Source organism: Tachysurus vachellii, chromosome 7 (assembly GCF_030014155.1).
Source record: "Tachysurus vachellii isolate PV-2020 chromosome 7, HZAU_Pvac_v1, whole genome shotgun sequence".
Lineage (NCBI taxonomy): Eukaryota > Metazoa > Chordata > Actinopteri > Siluriformes > Bagridae > Tachysurus > Tachysurus vachellii.
Window position 1 is genome coordinate 28,746,923 of NC_083466.1, and position 16,922 is coordinate 28,763,844.

The following is a 16,922-nucleotide window of genomic DNA, read 5'->3' on the forward strand; positions in this document are numbered from 1 at the left end:
TCTGTGTCTTTCACTGTCTGCAAAGTAAAAACTGTGTAAATTTTTATGTGAGGTAATATAATAGTTTATTTTTTATCTTAAGCTTCAGAAAAATAGAAATGTACCTGCCAGGGTCCAATCAATCAATCAATCAATGGGGTAGTGATGGTTCAAATGATTAAGGCTCTTGACTGTTAACTTTAAATTTACAACATATGGTAGATTACCTTATCTATCATAAAAATGAGCAACAAGGGTTAAGGGATTTGGGATTCAATCTCACAACCATCCGAGTGGTACTCAAACACCTTTACCATTAGGCTACTACTTCCCCTGCAATCAATCTTCCTGTTAATTAGACGAGCCCAACTAATCTGTCCCCACTGGGCTCCTGAGCATGGCCCTTAACTCTCTCTGCTCCACAGTGCTGCATCACGGCTGACCCTCAGCTCTGACCCCTACTTCCTAATCTGGTATATTCATTCATTCATTCATTTTCTACCGCTTATCCGAACTACCTCGGGTCATGGGGAGCCTGTGCCTATCTCAGGTGTCATCGGGCATCAAGGCAGGATACACCCTGGACGGAGTGCCAACCCATCGCAGGGCACACACACACTCTCATTCACTCACGCACTCACACACTACGGACAATTTTCCAGAGATGCCAATCAACCTACCATGCATGTGTTTGGACCGGGGGAGGAAACCGGAGTACCCGGAGGAAACCCCCGAGGCACGGGGAGAACATGCAAACTCCACACACACAAGGTGGAGGCGGGAATCGAACCCCCAACCCTGGAGGTGTGAGGCGAACGTGCTAACCACTAAGCCACCGTGCCCCCCTAATCTGGTATATGCGATAAAAAATATTTCTCTCTGCTCTTTTTTTGTACTTATATTACACTTCTTAAACGTTTTTCCTCTAGACTCTTTTTAGTCATTGGTGACAAGAAATACACACTGCAGCTCACTCATGAGCGTGCCATCAATGAAAAATAGGAATTAAAAACATAATAACATTTAAACCTATGCCATTCTTCCATCTATGGCTGAAGTATTAATTATTCTGACAAATGTTTTAAAATAGTGAGACTGTGTCACAGAGACTGGAAAAATATCACAAGTATGGACATGCTTGAAGATTTTTGTGTCTCTAAACGATTTTATTTGTCGCCATGTCACGAATCAGAGGCAAAAGCAGTTGTGCTTGCAGATGTTTATTGTGTGGTGTAAAAAAGAATGAAACAAACTGATAAGCTGGAGCAGCAAGAGCAAGGACAAGTCCTAGGACCTTTGTACGTAGCTGTAAACTAGTAGAAGAAAGGTACGTCTGCAGAAACACAAACACTAGCACAAGGCTACAGTACAACAAACACAGAAACTTAGACCATGTCAGTAATGTAATGAGACAGAGGCCGGCCTCTGGTGGTGTGGTGCAGAAATGCCTCACTGAACTAGAATCTCAGAGTAAAGCTTTTCATTCATTCATTTTCTACCGCTTATCCGAACTACCTCGGGTCAAGGCAGGATACACCCTGGACGGAGTGCCAACCCATCGCAGGGCACACACACACACACTCTCATTCACTCACGCAATCACACACTACGGACAATTTTCCAGAGATGCCAATCAACCTACCATGCATGGGACCGGGGGAGGAAACCCGGAGTACCCAGAGGAAACCCCCGAGGCACGGGGAGAACATGCAAACTCCACACACACAAGGTGGAGGCGGGAATCGAATCCCCAACCCTGGAGGTGTGAGGCGAACGTGCTAACCACTAAGTCACCGTGCAACCCCGAGTAAAGCTTTTAGTTCATATAATTTTATGCACAAGCCTTTAATAATCCATAACATACTCCACCTGTTTTTTGAGGGACAAGCAACAGGCAACAGTTTTGGATCCAGGGAATTCAACATGTCAAATCTGAACAGTTGGAGAGGTGCCAAAACTTCAGTCTGAAAACAAACCTAACAAATTCAATTGAATACAAAGTAACACACACACACACACACACACACACAAAGCACAATAACAACAACCAACAACAAACACTTCAGAGTGCTGCCTATTCATAGCACTGTCAAAAATAATTTAGCTGAAAGTGAAGTTGTTAGCGGCGTGCGAAGTGTGAAAGCTAGTCAGCGGGAATCATTTCCCCAGGCGCTTGTTAAACTCCATTGCGTCATTGCTACAGCTCACCGAGAAGCAAAACGAGAACCGAATCTTTAACCGAACGTTCTCTGTGCCCGAATTTGGTGTGTTCTTCAATATAATGTCTCACTTTCTCTCCTTTTTCTCTCACAGTTCCTGTCTTTCTCTGACATCTGTTTTACACCATACGGTATAGGAATCTCCCAGGGCTCTGTATAACTCCGCCATGAGCAAAGTCAGAGAGGTCAAACGTCGAGTTTAGCAGCGTTTCCTTTCCCTTACGAAGAATATATGAAGCACTCCAGAGGGTTCAAAATGAGCAATTAGCAGCTAAAGGCACTGAGAATGTGCTTAGCATGGTAATGCGTGAGTTCCTGCCAGTATGATTAAACCCTCTATTATCTCAGAACAGAAGTTCTCTCAGGAGAAGCGTGTGGCATGGCTCTCCATCTCACCCTGGAGACACCTCGTATATACTTCTCTTTGTTGTAAACTCAACCGCATTAGCATTTTACTGATCAACAATCCAGTACTAGCTCCGAGAGGGTCTGTTTATGAGCAGCATTAACACTGCGGTTATTTAAATTAAACATGTGCTCATGTGGATGCCGTTGTGTGGTTACACAGAAACCTCACGGTGACCCACAGGAAGCCGATTTTAATGTGTTTTCTAATGTCTTATGAAGACTTTTGTTATTACATGATGATGTTTTGATTCTAATCTTAAAATAAAGCTCTACACAAACTTCTTAAGCAATATATGAGTTTTAACAGCACAGAAGAGAATCTGATAAGTTAGTTTATGTTCAAGTCCCAGCTCTGCAATAAAGCAGTGTTAGTACATCAATAAGACCAGTATCCCTGAGCCTGAGCTCTGGGCTTGGACTGGATTCTGCCTCACCTTTAAGTGGCTTTGGATTGAAGTGTCTGTGAAATGAACACTGCGCTTGAGGGAAGCAGCGTGTGGTCAGCGGCTCACTTCCAGAGGCTCATATTCCAGGGATTTGTGCCAGTGTTTATTAGAAACACATGCAGCAGTGTCGCTCTGTAGTGTACGAGGAATCACCTTGACAGCCTCCTCTGACACACGGCAATTTATTATCTTCTAATTGACCTCGGTCCTAATTAAGATCTGACCACCTCGTCTCCAGAGCACAGCGATTAGAGCCGCATCCGTCTTCCACATGCGCACGAGAAAGAGAGGCTACGATTACGGATAATGATGATTACAGACTATAACACGACTGACGGCTGCGGTCGGGAAGGCTTTAACGGGATGTACTGACTAAAATTCTGCTTTTATTAAAATAAATGACATAATGAGTTACTCAAATCCAAAATAACCGGAAATAATTTGTCAGCAATCTTAAATGTAATTCCCGATAATCCTGACAGAGAAAGTGAGATGTATAGAGAGAGAGAGAGGAGGCGATAAAGTACAGAGATGCTTCTTCAGAAGAGTCCCAGTGAACTCCATCCATCCATCCATTCATCTTCTACCGCTTATCCGGGGCCAGGTCGCGGGGGGTATCCGGGATCTTGTCCTTTCGGTCATGACCCAAAGCTCATAACCATAGGTGAGGGTAGGAACGTAGATCGACTGGTAAATAGAGAGCTTTGCCTTGCAGCTCAGCTCTTTCTCAGCTAAGCTCAGACCGGTATAACGACCGCATCACTGCAGAGGATACACCGATCCCCCTGTCGGAGGGGCCCAGTGAACTCAAAACCAAATAAATTCGGGTCACAATGTGAAGAAATGAATAAAAGAGCGTGGACACGGGTGTGCATTCTATTAATAAGAAAAAAAACCTTAAACCTTTTCACTGGTTCGTTTTGAACACTTTATCCGAGCTGAGAAAGTGTGACGTAAATCTGATATAAAACCAACTACGCAGCACTAATAATGTGACCCCTTTGAGAGAGAAGTTTCAGATTACTTTTAGAAAAGTACAAATTAAAAGTTTTTTTCTCATTATCCTACGTAAACAGAATTGTTTTATTTTTGACTGGCAGAAAAAAAACCTTCCACAAATGAAATAGCGGCATGCTGGAAGAACTCGTCTGAGCGTGAGGTGACTTTCAAGCTGCAGTAAATCACACTGAGAGATAAATGAACCTGCTGTCGCTTTTAAAAGGATGTTATTGTCTCTTATTTTATACTTTGAGTAAAAAAAAGAAAACACCTTAAATTGAATAGTCATGAAACCAAAACGTGGAAAAAAAAATCTGTCAAATCAATCTATGATGCAGTCGTCTGTAGGAAATTAGCAGGTTTTTGTCATGTGGTGACATATTTGAAGAGATTTTGGTCATTGTGACATATTAGAAGAGGTTTAGGTCATGAGGTGACGAATAAGAAGAGGTTTTGGTCATGTGGTGACATATTTGAAGAGGTTTTGGTCATTGTGACGTATTAGAAGAGGTTTTGGTCATGTGGTGACGTATTAGAAGAGGTTTTGGTCATGTGGTGACATATTTGAAGGGGTTTTGGTCATGTGGTGACGTATTTGAAGAGGTTTTGGTCATGTGGTGACGTATTTGAAGAGGTTTTGATCATGTGGTGACATATTTGAAGAGGTTTTGGTCATGTGGTGACGTATTTGAAGAGGTTTTGGTCATGTAGTGACATATTTGAAAAGGTTTTGGTCATGTGGTGACGTATTTGAAGAGGTTTTGGTCATGTAGTGACATATTTGAAGAGGTTTTGGTCATGTGATGACGTATTTGAAGAGATTTTGGTCATGTGGTGACGTACAGTATTTGAAGAGGTTTTGGTCATGTGGTGAAAAATAAGAAGAGGTTTTGGTCATGTGGTGAAAAATAAGAAGAGGTTTTGGTCATGTGGTGTTAGTACAATAACAAAAAACAGCAAGATAACAATTAGTAAAAGACTATTTCTAAATGAACAGACACACACACACACACACACACACACACACACACACACACACAATATCACTGTCTTGTTTACTGTCAATACACACACTCTGCCCTATCTGTGTGTGTGTGTTTATGTTTGCATGGCTGCTGTCATGACAGCTGCACATGAATTATTCATAACAAGGTGTGTGTAAGGGGCAGACATGCTGTAAGACCTCTGGCAGGTGTGTGTGTGTGTGTGTGTGTGTGTGTGTGTGTGTGTGTGTTTTAACAGGTCACACAGTGGTATGATAAGCTGCAGTAACTTCAGCCCTACAGACGAGTGCTCTGTATAGGGCTATGCAATTTCACACACTCTGCTCAGTAACACAAACTCCATCAGTCGGGCTGTGCGTGTGTGTGTGCATGTGTGTGTGTGTTGTAAAATATTTGAGTGAGCTATAGACTGTGTTGGTGAGTGTTAGAGTTTAGAGAGTGCTGGAGGGTTTTACTGGAGCCTAACACACTCAATTCATTTGTCCATTTATTGCTCTATCCATCTTCTACTGTCATCTTTCTCTCTCTTTCTTTTATTGGCCCTCCTTTATTCCCTTTTCCAGTTTTCTGTATACAGTCTACGGTCAAGGACGGTCCCAAAAACTTTGTTCTCTGGAGTTCTCTGAAAGTCGAGTGAACAGCACAAAGCCATGTTTTAATTGAGAGAATAAACTGTTTGTTCTGTTGAAATGAATGCTGATAGAACACAAACACAGACCTTGTCAGGGGGCGGGGCTTATGACTACAGGCATTAAAAAAGAATAAGCTCATTTGTACATGTTTGGGTGTGGGGGTGTTTCCCTGTGTTAATTGTATTTGTGATCATCTTATTTCTCTATATGTTGCAAAACACTTACATCACAAAAACACTCCCACCAGTAAACACTCACACCACAATTATCCTGCCCTCAGGGGTTCAGGTGGTCACCCACTGCATGCTCACAAACACTCACAACACAAAAATACTCACAACACAAAAACACAACACTAAACACTTACACAAAAACAACACTATCACAACAAAAACAGTCACACCAATAAAACATTCACATCACAAACACTCACAACACAAAAACACTGGAATTACAAAAAATACTCACACCACATAAACAATCACAATAAACACAACACTAAACACACACCAAAAAAAAACACTATCACAACAAAAACACTCACATCACATAATCACTCACACCACAAAAACCCACACCACATAAACTCTCACAACACAAAAACACTCACATCACTAAACACTCCCACCACAATAACCCTGCCCTCAGGGGTTCAGGTGGTCAAACACTGCATGCTGTTTGTTGTCTCAGGTGTTATGAACAGTGTATTGTTATTGCCTTCTCTCTGGATTTGCCCTTTAACCTTGTGATGGAATCTCATGTAGTATTTGACCCTGCTGTGTTTAGTGCAGTTGTGTTTGTTATGTGGTAGCAAGCTGAACGTGATGTAGAGTGACTCTGACGTCTGCCTCAATACGGAGTCCTGCTGAGGTTTCTCTTTCTTTTTTAAGGCTTCCAGCTGAAGCAGCTGTCTTTGCTCTGATACACCATGTTCCACAAAGCCGCTTGTTCAGAAGAGTTCTTGTTGGATTCGTGGCCAGAAAAGTGTAAAAAGCATGAATGCTCTGTGGGCTGCGGGTGAAGAGGTGATCTTTTCTTTTTACTTTCTCTAAATCTCAACACTGGTCTCTGTTGATTAAGTGAAATTTCCTGAAAGTCACGGAAGAGCTGTTTTCAGAGATTCTAAAAACACCGGATGAGAGGATGGAGATTAAAAGAGCTTTCTCACAAAGAGCCGGTTTAGTTAGCAGGAGAGAGAGAGAGAGAGAGAGAGAGAGAGAGAGAGAGAGAGAGAGAGAGAGAATGTTACCACCACCAGCTGACTTTACTACAGATAAATGAGAGGAGATTAAAGAAGTGAAGCGCTGCAGGAGGATCAACAGCAGAGTGTGACCTTTACACATAGGGGGAAATGAGAAACAAGACACTGTGTGTTTTCCAGCTTGGGATAAGGAACATTACACACACTAACACACACCAGACAGATAGACAGACAGACAGACAGACAGACAGGGGGGGGGGGTCAGTAGAGAAATGGGTAGACAAAGAGAGAGAGATAGACAGGGACAGAGTGAAAAACTGACACAGAGCAAAACACTGTGTTCTTTCACTGTGTGCAAGAAAGAAAGAAAGAAAGAAAGAAAGAAAGAAAGAAAGAAAGAAAGAAAGAAAGAAAGAGACTAGAAAAATGGGGTTAATAATTTTTTACCTAAAGCATGATTGTTATAACTATAAAGTAATAACTCTAGGACTGTTAGGCTACTACAGTGTAATAAGGAGTAATAATGTCATTTTAAAAATGTTATTACTTTATATAATGAGTAACAACATTGTAATTACATAATGTAATAAGAGTAATAACTCATTACATGATGTAGTAGTAGACATAACATCGTAATTGCATAATATAAAATGAGTAAAATGTTATTGCGTGCTGTAATAAGGATTAATAAGTGTTATGAAGTGCAATGAAAGGTGTTTATTATATAGTGTTATTAGGTGTAATAACAGTGCTATTACGTTCTGTAACGAGGAGTAATGTGTTATGTGATGTAATGAAAAGTGTTTATTATAAAGTGTTATAATGTGTAATAACAGTGCTATTACATTCTGTAACAAGGAGTAGTGTTATGTGATGTAATGAAAAGTGTTTATTATAAAGTGTTATAAGGTGTAATAACAGTGTTATTACATTCTGTAACAAGGAGTAATGTTATGTGATGTAATGAAAAGTGTTTATAAAGTGTTATAAGGTGTAATAACTGTGTTATTACCTTCTCTAACAAGGAGTAATGAGTTATGTGATGTAATGAAAAGTGTTTATTATAAAGTGTTATAATGTGTAATAACAGTGTTATTACATTCTGTAACAAGGAGTAATGTGTTATGTGATGTAATGAAAAGTGTTTATTATAAAGTGTTATAAGGTGTAATAACAGTGTTATTATATTCTGTAACAAGGAGTAATGTTATGTGATGTAATGAAAAGTGTTTATAAAGTGTTATAAGGTGTAATAACAGTGTTATTACATTCTGTAACAAGGAGTAATGTGTTATATGATGTAATGGAAAGTGTTTATTATAAAGTGTTATAAGGTGTAATAACAGTGTTATTATCTTCTGTAACAAGGAGTAATGTGTTATGTGATGTAATGAAAAGTGTTTATTATAAAGTGTTATAAGGTGTAATAACAGTGTTATTACGTGATGTAATAAAGAGTGGTGTAATAAGGATCCTGCCTATGAAGAACACTAATTGTTGGATCTCCAGAATCTCCACATGCTTTACACAAGGGATCAAAATGTAGACCATAACTACCATAAACCAGATAAACACATCTACAGATAAAAGATCCAACACTGCATCAGGTCACTCATTACTACACTGTAATAAAGACTCGAGTCAGCCTCTAATACATCACACCACATGGTTAATATCACTAATGTTAGTGATGGAGCTGATGTGTCCATCCTAAAACACAGACAAACAGACAGACATTTGTCAGACAGACAGACAGACAGACAAACAGACAGACATTTGTCAGACAGACAGACAGACAGACAGACAGACAGACGCACACAGATAGAGACAGAGATGTGAGACAGAAAGTTGAAAAGACATTGGTAGAGAGACAGACAGAGGAACAGACAAAGACAAATAGCAAAGACAGGCACAAGGCTCATACACACACACACACACACACACACACACACACACACACACACACACACTTTAAACAGTTTGCAGTGTCTTCAGGCTGCTGCAGGTGTAACTGCTGCTCATTATATACATGAATATACAGCACAGATCAAATAACAGCTTAGTGAATATTCAGTCATATGCAAATCTATGCAAATAGAGTTTAATATTCATATATACGCTTTTCAAGTAAACGGAAAGAAAACACCTGAAGTGTGCACATGCAAACGCATTCATTACTCTCTCTCTCTCTCTCTCTCTCTCTCTCTCTCTCTCTCTCTCTCTCTCTCTCTCTCGCTCTCTCTCTCTCTCTCTCTCTCTCTCACACACACACACACACACACACACACTTGTCCATGCTTTTGTGTATGATGTGAGTGATGGGTGCTGAGGATTATGAAGGCAGACAGGAGGGAGATGGAGGGTACAGTAAGTGTGTGTGACAGAGTTAAAGCGAGTGTGTGTCACCTTTCCCAATTAACACACACACAACACAGACGTTTAACTCACAGTAATGGCAGAGTCTGACAGGAAGCATCTTTCTCTCTCTCTCGCTCTCTCTCTATGTCTCTCTCTTTCTCTCTTCCCCTATCAATCTTTAATTTTTTTATTCTTAAACACTCTTGTTTTCTCCATCAGTCACCCGTCCTTCCTTTGATCTGTTCTCTCACACCTTCTTTTTTGGGGAGACACAGTTGAAAAGAGAGAGACAGGGAGAGACAGATGAAGAGAGACACAGAGACAGAAGGAGAGGAACATATGAAAAGAGAGAAAGAGACAGAGACAGAAGGGGAGAAACAGATGGAGAGAGACAGAGACAGATGGTGGAGAGACAGATAGACAGAGAGACAGAGAGAGATGGTGGAGAGACAGATGAGAGAGACAGAGACATATGGAGAGAGACAGAGAGAGACAGAGATGGTGGAGAGACAGAGAGATAGTGGAGAGACAGAAACAGATGGAGAGAGACAGAGATGGTGGAGAGACAGAGAGAGATGTGGAAAGACGGAGGGAGATAGTGGAGAGACAGGTGAAGAGAGACAGAGAGATGGTGAAGAGACAGATGAGAGAGACAGAGACAGATGGAGAGAGACAGAGAGAGATTGTGGAGAGACAGATGGAGAGAGAGAGACAGACAGAGATGGTGAAGAGACAGATGAGAGAGACAGAGATATGGAGAGACGGAGAGAAATAGTGGAGAGACAGGTGAAGAGAGACAGAGAGAGATGGAGAACAGACAGATGAGAGAGACAGAGACAGATGGAGAGAGACAGAGAGAGATTGTGGAGAGACAGATGGAGAGAGAGACAGACAGAGATGGTGAAGAGACAGAGAGAGATATTGGAGAGACAGAAACAGATGGAGAGAAACAGAGATGGTGGAGAGACAGACAGAGATGGTGAAGAGACAGAGAGAGATAGTGGAGAGACAGATGGAGAGAGAGACAGAAAGAGATTGTGGAGAGACAGATGGAGAGAGAGAGACAGACAGAGATGGTGAAGAGACAGAGAGAGACAGTGGAGAGACAGAAACAGATGGAGAGAGATAGAGATGGTGGAGAGACAGACAAAGATGGTGGAGAGACAGAGAGAGATAGTGGAGAGACAGATGGAGAGAGAGACAGAAAGAGATTGTGGAGAGACAGATGGAGAGAGAGAGACAGACAGAGATGGTGAAGAGACAGAGAGAGATAGTGGAGAGACAGAAACAGATGGAGAGAGACAGAGATGGTGGAGAGACAGACAGAGATGGAGAGAAACAGAGAGAGATGGTGGAGAGACAGATGGAGAGAGACAGGTTTTCTTTTCATTACAGTTGTTAGTTGAGCTCCTGAAGCCTGATTTCCCTTTCATAACAGTCATGTGTGTGGATTTTTTAAATCTAGCTCACAGCTATACAACACAAACATCTGATTGTTTAAGCCAGTGTCTCAGAAAGTAACCAATAACATGTATTTAACACCCTCTAGTTTCTGCAGGGATGTTCTTTGGGGTGCCAATACTTTTGAATCCAGCACAATACTCTCGAAGTCACTGTAATGCCAATTATTGTTTTCTTTAAGGGCAAAACAAATAGATTATTCTGTTACTTTACTGAATTACACAGACACACAAAAACACACACACACACACAGAAATACACACACACACACACACGGACAGACACACAATTTCTCAGATGGACACAGAATACGAGCTGGAAGAACAGACATGGTAATGAGTGGAAAAAATATGTGTGTGTGTGTGTGTGTGTGTTATGCAGTTGCTTCCACTCATTTTCCAACTCTGCTCTTCCAGTGTGTGTTCTGTGACAAAAAAAGTGTTCCCAGCTTTGTTCTGACTGTGTATACAGCCAATTAGGAGCAGTTGTGGCATGACATCTGAACACACACACACACACACACACACACACACACACACACGCACAATGTATATATATAAAGACATCAGTGATGTCAGAGAAGTCAAAAGGAAAAATGCCTGCTACTGAATAAGAGGCCTCATTGTGTGTATGTATGTGTGTGTGTGCATGTGTGTGTAGGAGAGGATGAAAAGAGTAAAAGAATGGAAGGATTCATTAGTAAGTTCCTGTTCAACACACAAACACAATCAATACCATGAACAAGTTAAGAAAAGAGTAACAAAACACTGTTGCTAGGCAACAGGGAGATACAGCTTCCAGGCTAGTCAACAGGATTCTGGTTTAGCTAGCCAGTGATTAGGATTGAGATGAGATGAGATGAGATGAGATGAGATGAAATGAGATGAGATGAGATGAGATGAGATGAGATGTGATGAGATGAGATGCTTTTCTTCTCACCAGGTTTGTCCAGAGTGATTTTTCCAGTTTCCCCCAGACTCCATAAATGTTCCTATTAAAATGGCCAGTGAGTGTATTCATGTATAAAATACTGTATATACATAAGAAAGAAAGAAAGAAAGAAAGAAAGAAAGAAAGAAAGAAAGAAAGAAAGAAAGAGCGGGAAGACAATGAGGAAAGAAAGGAAAGATAGAGAGGGAAGTAAGACAAAAGGGAGACTGAAGAGAGAAAGAGTGAGAGAGGAAAATGGGAGAAAAGAGTGAGGGAAGAGAGAGGGAGTCAGACAGGATAGAGAGAGAGGGCATAGCGGGAGGACAGAGAGAAAAGAGATGGGGTTACAAGGAGGAAAGAGAAAGGGAGTGAACATGGAGGTGTTTAAAGCAGCATCAGAACACAGCTCTGTATTTCAGCCCCACTGAGACACAGAGACTGAACGCTGTTATCAAAGAGTGTGTGACCTCGATACACTCCAGATACAAGCAATCTATCACTGCAAATGAGGCAGATCTACACACACACACACACACACACACACACACACAGCAATTGACAACAGGGGAGAAAAATGCAGCAGCAACAGAATCACAGCTAAAAGAGAAAATAGTCGATTTGAGGATTCAGCAGAATTGACAAGGCCAAAGATCTGTGTGTGTGCGTGTGTGTGTGTGTGTGTGTGTGTGAGCTCTGTTTGACAAATTGTTGTTTAGTTCCTGAGGAGGTTTTCATTGATGTCAAGAAAGAAAGAAAGAAAGAAAGAAAGAATACTGCATGTTGTATTTTATGCTCCTCCTATTGGCTAAGGACACCCATGAAGAATACAATGACCCCCCCAAACCACACACACACACACACACACACACTATCACAGAGCTATCACAGCCACACCAAGGCATCATCAATCCATCTTGAAGCTCCACCACATTCAGCAGAGCGTGATCAAATCTCTTCTCTCTCTCTCTCTCTCTCTCTCTCTCTCTCTCTCTCTCTCCCTCTCTCTCTCTCTCTCTCTCTCTCTCTCTCCCCTCGTGTGATTAATCCACCTGAGAGTATCCTCAGCTCGCCGATCTGTCTCAGAACCGGCCGTGACACTTCATCCAGCCATGACCAATCTACAGCAGAAGTGATCCTATCAGTCAGACTGGTCTCCACATGTGAGCGTCTTTAGGGAGAAATCACAGGAGGGCTGTCAGGCATGATCAATCCATCACAGCACTGTGAGCATCAGCAGACGCTCTGACACCTTCCTAACTGAGGGCTGCACTCACACTTCAATCCCTTAAAGACAAACTTATACCCTGTGGACCATAAAGCTAACTAACTAACTAACTAAGCTAAACTACGGAATGGAAGGTCCTGAGTTTGAATCCCAGGGCCACCAAGCTGCCACACCTTGGCCCCTGAGCAAGGCCCTTAAAAGCCTCAATTGCTCAGCTGTATAAATGAGATGACTGTTAGTCACTCTGGACAAGAGTGTCTACCAAATGCCATAAATGTAAATGTAGATGCAGTAATTTTAACAAACAATAAGATTCACTCAGCAGTCAGACTGACAGTCCAGTTGACTATTCGGTTCTGTTCATATAAAGGGCAGGAATTAAAAGATCTGTCTGTCTGTCTGTCTGTCTGTATGTCTGCCTTCCTGTTTATCAGTTTGTCTGTCTGCCTTTCAGTCTATTTCTGCTTATCAGCCTGCCTATGTATCTGTTTATCTATCAGTTTAAATGTCTGTCTCTCTGTCTTTGTCCTTTCAGTGTGTCTGTCTGTCTCTGTTCATCTGTCTGTCTGTATATTAGTATGACTGCCTGTCTATGTGTCTGTTAATCTGTCTGTCTTTTTGTCCACACATCTGTCAGTCTGAACATCTGTCTCTCTCTCTGCCTTTCACTCTTCTGTCTCTCTCTCTGTCTGTCTGTCTGTCTGTCTGTCTGTAAAGTACTTGGCTGTAAACACCTGACATCTTTAAAACTTCTTCCCTCATGCACAAGCAAAAATGTGAAGTTTTGGAAAACAAGAACTTTTTAAATAAACTAGGAACTGTGTGTGTGTGTGAATGTGTGTATGTCTCTGTGTATAAAAGACCCACTTTGCTTTCATGTCAGCTCGGTCCTCCGTAATTAGATTTGCCAACTTTAAATAAACGGCCGCTAATAGCTTTTTAATACCCGCCGCTGAGGAGAAGCTGGAACGTTTAGCCTTGTGGAATTTAATTTTGGAGCAGAGCGAAGCATTCAAGAGTGTGTTCACTAATCGCTCGAGCATGCGACAACATGCGCCTAATGAAACACACACACACACACACACACACACACACAGAGCTGAGGCCATTAGTAACCAGGGCATTGTATGGATTTGCTGAACATCGAATGGTTCATGAAGTGAAGATTAGTAACTAAATTGTGTGAAATTAATCGATGCTCTTTTACTTCCAAGCTAGCATGGTGTTTAAAATTGTTTTCTGATTAGCAAACTGAGTAAAGTATATTACAGATCATGAAGCTGTAGTTATTTTAAACACAGCAAGTTCACTCACTCACTCACTCATTTTCTACCGCTTATCCGAACTACCTCGGGTCACGGGGAGCCTGTGCCTATCTCAGGCGTCATCGGGCTTCAAGGCAGGATACACCCTGGACGGAGTGCCAACCCATCGCAGGGCACACACACACACACACACACACACACACACACACTCTCATTCACTCACACAATCACACACTACGGACAATTTTCCAGAGATGCCAATCAACCTACCATGCATGTCTTTGGACCGGGGGAGGAAACCGGAGTAGCCGGAGGAAACCCCCGAGGCACGGGGAGAACATGCAAACTCCACACACACAAGGTGGAGGCGGGAATCAAACCCCCCACCACTAAGCCACCGTGCCCCCCCACACAGCAAGTTAAGGGATTATAAGTATTTCTTTTTACTATTCGCCAGTGTTGGGCAGTAACGCGTTACTGTAATGCCGTTACTTTTGACAGTAACTAATACTCTAACGCATTACTTTTTAAATAAAGTAACTCCGTTACCGTATGGTGCGTTTGTCCATTACTATTTAAATTAATTCATTTAGGCTGAAGTGTAGCCTACAGACTAACCTGTTTACAGCAGCGACACATTGTAGGATTGGTGGATGCCAACCTGTAAACACGAAGACGCCGCACTGTGGGTGTGTTTCCGTTTATTCAAATATGTGCGGCAGTAATGGGAATTCCAAAACACATGGGCTATAACCCGCCCACACTGACAATTGATTGGTTGATTTACCGAAACAGGCCAATCAGGATTGGCCCCCACCCTCTCTGCCGTGCGCAAGCTACAAGGTTTGGAACAGTCTCTGTCTCGCATGCGCGCTCTTGCTCGCTCGCTCTAGATTCCGGGAGATTGTAACTAATTTGCGGGCATCAGGGAGCCGCTATTACTTGGGATGTCTGGTTTTGTGTTTGTATAGACCATAACTCATAAAAGGGCATTAATGGGAACATTAAAGAACATTCTTTAAAAAAGTAACTAAAAAGTTACTTTTAACAGTAACGCGTTACTTTAAGTAATCAACAAAGTAATTGAGTTACTTTTTGAATGAAGTAACTAGTAACGGTAACTACATTACATTACAACATTACATTTAATTTTACAATTCTAACAGTTTTCTAATGATAGTTGCGGATTCTACGTCCTCGCTTTGGTTCCCCTACTTCTCCAAGTTTCCATTCTTCCTGTTTGCCAAGAATTCCTGGATCTGTTTGCTAGTTTTTCAGCTTCTTATTCCCGCATACTCAATTATTTCTAAATGACTTAACAAACTAGCTACTAAGTGTTAGCAACACATTAGATACAATAGAAACATTTCTGGAAGTATTCCTATTCTTTACATTATTCAGGTCCTGAAGTCCTGAAGTCTATATGTTGCTGAGGAATCTTCTGTAGAGCTGATAAACTGTAATACAGGGATTCAGCATGTGGGGGTGGGGGAGTTGGGGGGGGGCTGCAGGGTTTGTGTAATAATGGAGTACCTTAGGATTGGAATGAGGCTAGCATGAATACTATTGATTTAACCTCAGTGTGGACAGGAGGAACAAAAGCAGGTCAGGATGACCCTCGTCCCACATCACGCTAACGATCCCGTCTGATTCAGGTCAGGGATGTCTCGCCGTTCGATGCTATAGATCGCTCTACATTAGGAACATAATCAGCATGACTCTGGAATGCTATCAGCTTTTATATTAGAGAAATGTTTGTCCTTATAAATGCAGTTATGCATGAAGGATCGATTTAGAAGTGTGCTTTTTAAATAAAATAAAATTGGAGAATCGATTTCCACCTCGCAGCTTTAAACACAAGAGCTATGAAGCAGAGCCGAAGCAGTGCCACGGTGCTGTGTTGTGTTGAAGTGGGTTTGTATAGATTGCGTAAGGATTACGGCCTAATTAAAAGCTCAATGCTAGGTGAAGCGTCGATAAACAAAGAAACAATCTGTCTTACTTAAACGTGGGCTATTAAGAATGTTAATTGGTGCCTCTGAAGAACCGAGTAAACTTATTTATTCAGATGTTCACTAAACAAGATTAATAACCTGTATTTATAAACACTGGTGTTTACATCAACAGACATTTTTTTTCTTTTTTCTTGCTGTGTTTACACCAAACGGAAGTGAGCATGGTTAGCAGAGCTTCCACTGTTCTCACAGTTACAGTAGTGGAGCTGCATAAAGTTCTACTATAAAGATCGACTGTAAAGTTCTACTGTTTTTCTACCTGCAGGGACATGGTGTAGAGTTCTACTTTGAAGATCTAGTGTAAAGTACTTGTGTAAAGTTCATCAGTTAGGTTCTACTCTAAAGTTCTACAGTAATATTTGACCTGCAGGGAAATAGTGTAGAGTTCTACTTTGAATATCTACTATAGATTTCTTGTGTAAAGTTCTACTGTAAAGTTCTACAGTAAAGTTTTACTGTAAAGTTTGACCTGCAGAGACATACTGTTCTACTTCGAAGATCTACTGTAGAGTTCTTGTGTAAAGTTCAACAGTTAGGTAATGTTCTAAAGTTCTACTGTAAAGTTCTACTGTGGAGGTCTACTGTAAAGTTTGACCTGCAGAGACATATTGTAGAGTTCTGCTCTGAAAATCTACTGTAGAGTTCTTTTGTAAAGTTCAACAGAAAAGTTCTACTGTAAAGTTTGGCCTGCAGAGACATACTGTTCTACTTCGAAGATCTACTGTAGAGTTCTTGTGTAAAGTTTAACAGGTAGGTTCTACTGTAAAGTTCTACTGTGGA

General features: G+C 41.4%; 1 protein-coding gene across 1 annotated transcript in view; it reads right to left on the minus strand.

Moving 5' to 3' along the window:
- sorcs2 (sortilin-related VPS10 domain containing receptor 2) overlaps nt 1-16,922 on the minus strand; it is a 155,153-nt gene that overhangs the window by 55,685 nt on the left and 82,546 nt on the right. The gene's annotated exons all lie outside the window — the stretch shown is intronic.